Below are 4,969 nucleotides of genomic sequence, written 5' to 3'. Positions count from 1 at the left end.
GTGCTGCCCAGGCAGCGGGGGCAGGACGGCCCGGTGTCCCCGCCCGGCTTCGGGGCAGGGAGCAACGGGAGGGAGAAGTGGGCACACAGACACACACAAAAGGAGCCGGTTCTCCCGCTGCTTTTCCCCCCGCTCCGCAGCCGGTTCTCCCGCGGTGGGTGCCGTCCGTGCAGCGCTTGCTGTGAGGGCTGCGAGCCCAGCTGGACCTCCGTGCTCCGGCGGATGGAAGTGTGCCCGAGGAGCGCTCGAAACAGCTGTGGAAACCCCTTTCACAGCTGCGCTCTCTGAACAGTGCATGCTCTGGGGCTGACAGTCTGTTCGCCGCCGAAAGCATCCGCGCCGTTTTCTGAGGCCCCCAAAATGATACGGTCAAACCACAGAAGAGTCAATCCCACGGGCATAGCAGATATCAGCTCTCTCCTTGTCTCACCCTTTGTGCCTCACAACCAAGCAGCAGCCTGCACGTTTCCTCTCTAAAGCATGAATAGATGAGGCAGAATCACAGAATCACCAGGGCTGGAAGGGATCTCTGGAGAACACGCAATGCAACCCCCCTGCCAAGGCAGGCTCAGTACAGAGCCCGTGACACAGGAACGTGTCCATATGTTCCACAGGAACGTGTTTTGAATGTCTCCAGAGAGGGAGACTCCACAGCCTCCCCGGGCAGCTTGTTTCAGTGGTCTGCCACCCTCCGTGTAAAGAAGTTCTTCCTCATCCTGCCACTGGGCACCACCAAAAAGGGCCTGGCACCATCCTCATGACACCTTCCTTTAAAATATTTATACATATTGATATGGTCAACGGATAATGTTCTTGTGCCCATTGCTGTCAGAACCAGTATCAAACAAATGTGGGCAGTGGCTAGCTTCCCTTTGCAGCCACACAGCTTTCCTAGGGGACAAGCCAAAAGGTGTCCCCACCTCAGTCTAGGACACTGCGTTCGTTCTGTGACTGACAATCAAAAGAATGTGGAAATAAAATAACCTCTCAGTTATGAGAACAGCATGTAAACCATCTAGACACAATTTTGAAAAATACATTAGAAGAAAATGTGTTTACTGTCTTGAACAGTCCAAACAAAGGAAGCATGCAGGCTGTGCCATGGTAAAAGGTGGGCACATTCAAAAGAATTAGTGTCAGCACTCATTACATCCACTCCTGTCAATATCCTCCTGCAGGCTAAACACTATCATCAAGACAAGCTGTGGACACTCTGTACCTCTGTAAACAACTGAAGCCATTGCTCCCCAGGAATTCTGAAACACAGATCTCAGAAAAGCTTAATTTGGAAGGGACCAGTGGAGGTCAGGTCTGGGACATCTCTCCTGTCCCACCACCTGCTCAGAGCAGGGACAGCATCAACTGTGCAAAGAATTTCCTCAGGGTCTCTCATTCAGTCAAGTCTGATTATCCCCAAGGAAGAAGACTGTACAGCCTCTCTGGGCAACCTGCAGCTCTGCTTCACCCTCAGCTGTAAAAATTTTTCATTTTTATTTAGTAATTTTCTTCACTACAACTTGTCTCCACAATCTCTGTGGGGTGTCCTGCCATCTTTTTCTATGTTTTCCCTTACCCATCCAGGCATTACAACTGCAGTAATAGCATTTTCAAGTGGAGTTAAGAAGGGTTTGCAAGTCTCCTCAACTCAAACACTTGGTCAAGTACCCCTGCTATAGTTTAGAACTCAGCAGTTACCCTATACCCTCTGCCAGCTGCAGAAATGGCATGGCCAATGTAAACTTGGATTAAGATTAATATTGAAATCACAAGAATCCCAGTGTGGAAAGAGCTGCTACAGAGCAAGGCAACAGAAGGCAAGGTAAAATATGAGGTAAAGTAAAATTCTGTATTTGCCCAGAGGAAATCCTCCAGTCTACCTCTCAAACAGAGGTGGTTAATTTCAACATTAATTAAAATGACTGTGACAGAATAAATTATTCCAAACATCTTTCAAAATTGATTAAAAATGCTGCCATTCAAACTTAGCAAGTCAGGTTTGCAAACACAAACCAGCTGGGGTCCACTATGAAGCTGTAAGATCTGCAGTAATTTTATGGCATCTATAAAGCAGAAAGAGAAGTGTAATTTTTCTGGTTTTCAGTAATGAGATGTGGTGTGGAAAGTCTTGGTTTGGGGCCAATTTGTCACATCATTGACCAGCCTGTTACGGCTGGGAAACAACTATGTGGCAGGTCTTGGCTGCAATAGCATATATATCATAGGGCAGTGTATTTTTTTTTTTATGTTATGGATTTTAAACAGTTTTCCTTAAAACATTAAGAGCCCATGCTGCCAAGGCAGAAGTAATTTCATGTGTGGTGGAACCTTGTGAGAGTGTTAGGATCTCGGAGTGAGATGGGGGAAGAGCTTTTAGCCTGAGAGCGGGCTAGTCTCACACCCTGTGCCTGTGGTCATGTATTTCACTCTGAGAAAGAATTGCTCAGCCACTGTAGTGTGTCTCTGAACAGGAGATGCACATGTCCAGCTTGTCTTTGCTCCTTGTGTCAGGTTTTTTCTGAGTTCTTTCAGCTCTTTAGTTCCCTCATTTCCCTGGACTTTTACCCTTTCAAGAGAAGGATGCTCTTACAGTCCCCGTCAGGCTCTTACAGAGCCCAGGGTGCAGTGCCGTGCATCTTCCTCATCTTCCTCATGTTGCCAAGCATCAATTGGCAGGGTTAGGGACCAAATCCATGCTTATTAATATGGTTACACCTCCTTGGGAGCTGTTTGTATTTCCAGAGCTGTCATTAAAGGCCTTTTATCTTCTTAGTAGAGATTCTTGCATCAGTCATTCCAACAAAATGTGAGCCATCTGGATTGCTCTTAGTTTTAACTGGTTGTGTGGAAAAAAGAGGACTCAAAGAGTAGATACAAAGCTGGTGCCTAAAAGCCACCACAGTTCCCACAGCACCATAAGGACAGCAGAGAGAAAAGTCTGGTCAGACCTTTTGCATTGTCATCAAGATGTTTTCATCTTGCCCTCCAAGATGAGGCTGGATCTGCAGATCTCACAGGAGAGTATAAATATAAAAAGCTATGTTCCAGCAGTGCATACCTAAGCATCGTGTATGATATAACTCAGTAATTATCTTAGTGAGTTTCTGAAGATTAAGCAGCAACAAAATAAAAAAGTTGCTGAAACAAATGTTTTAAAAACCTCTCTGCTTGAATTCTCCATCTGTTCTGAGAGCTGAGCAGTATTGTCGTGTAATTTTAATATGTGATTACTTAATTTCAGTTAACTATGGATTATTTTGCTAGCTGGTATTTTTAATGATTAATAAGTAGGCTGAGTAAATGTTAAGTATTATTAAATGTGCTTTACATAGCAAGAGTTGGAACCAACAAAAAAATTCTCTTCAAAATTTATCTTTCCAATAACACGCTGAAAATATTGAAGAGACATTTTTCTTCTGGCAAACATAAAGAAGTCTTAAAATAATGGCAGGAGGAGGGGGAGAGAGGGGGGATAACACAGATGGTGAGCTAACCAGCACTGGCATTTCAGAGATGTCTATGCAGCTGGTGTGAAAAGATGTTTTAAGCCCTTAGCAATCCATTTAGGCACTTCAAGTTTATAATTTTCCTGACTTGGTGAACTCAGCTGAGTCACCTGGTGACACCAATTTCTAGATTTTTACTGACACCCTCTGCTTGATCCTTCATACTTGGGCAGGTATCCACCTAAAAACATGGCACATTGCAAAGCCCACTGGTGACATAAACCTCAGAGGGGTTCAAACACCATTTAGGATTTCAGTCTCATCCTCCACAATCCCATTTCTCCACCACACATCGTGTCTCCCACATGGACCTTGACTGTGCTTCTTGACAGAGCACTCATGGTGCCACCACTCCTTTATGAAAGGTTTCCTGCTGCTTGGCTGCTGTGCCCCTCATAAAATACATTCCAGAAAAGAGTCTGCATGTCTGTAAAATCTGTTTCACTTACAGAAAAGGCTACATGGGTCTGCATAAATGCAAGCAAACAGCTATCACACTTTTTGTAGCTCATGCTTGGGTTGAAAATCCTGGTTTACTCTGTTACATTTAAAAGGTTGTGTTTCTCTGATGGATTTTATGGGTGATTTTGAAAATGATACTGCATCTTATTTGGTCTCTGAATCACTACCAGAAAGTACAGGGACAAACTTCACATAAGCAGGTGAAAATCTGCCCTCAATAATGTAACAAATACCAGTCATCCGGAAGGGATTCAGGCTGAACCTTAGGTTGAAATTTTCATTTTGAGGTAGAATTCCTACCCAACCTCCCCTGACCCTGCCCCACTCACAGTTTCAGCAGCTGCTGGTTGTGCCCTTGGCTGACGGTGGCAAGGTTCCAGACTTTGATTTCTCCTCCTTCTCCCACCCCACTGCAGACAGGATGAGTTTTGGATGCAGTTTTGACCTCTTGAGCTTAGTCAGACAGAGATGCCTTTTCTGAGTGCTCACCACCCAGAGATGTTTGTTTATCAAGAAGCTTTTTCGAAAGCTTGAGTTTCCATATCATGATTTAGAAAGGGCACAGATACTGTGACAGCTATCAACATGTGCTTAGCAATCTCCACATCTATCAGCCTACTGCCAGCAGCCAGCCAGGCTGAGCCAGAGGAGCTGGCTTATCTTCCAAAGGAGGAACTTAGGCCAGCAACTTTGGATGTGGAAAGAGCTGCACATGGGTTTGTATGCTAACTGCTTACCCTTATTGGAAAAGTTAGCCTCTGGTCCACTCTATTTATTTCTAGAGATTATTGATGAGTCAGCTGAAGCTAAATACACATATTTTGCAACCTTTCCTTCCTTGCCCTGCTTGTTCTGTTGATGGAAAGAAAGCAGCAGCAATAAAGGTCATTCATCACTAGATGTGTCATCAAGTGCAATGGAACAAGGTCTTTTATTGTTCTTATTATTTTAAACTTTTTCAAAGCCTTTTTGGCAAAGTTTTTGAAAGGCTTCAAACTGGCCTT

The sequence above is a fragment of the Geospiza fortis genome, unplaced genomic scaffold, assembly GCF_000277835.1.
Source record: "Geospiza fortis unplaced genomic scaffold, GeoFor_1.0 scaffold98, whole genome shotgun sequence".
Lineage (NCBI taxonomy): Eukaryota > Metazoa > Chordata > Aves > Passeriformes > Thraupidae > Geospiza > Geospiza fortis.
This window is presented reverse-complemented; position numbering follows the sequence as displayed.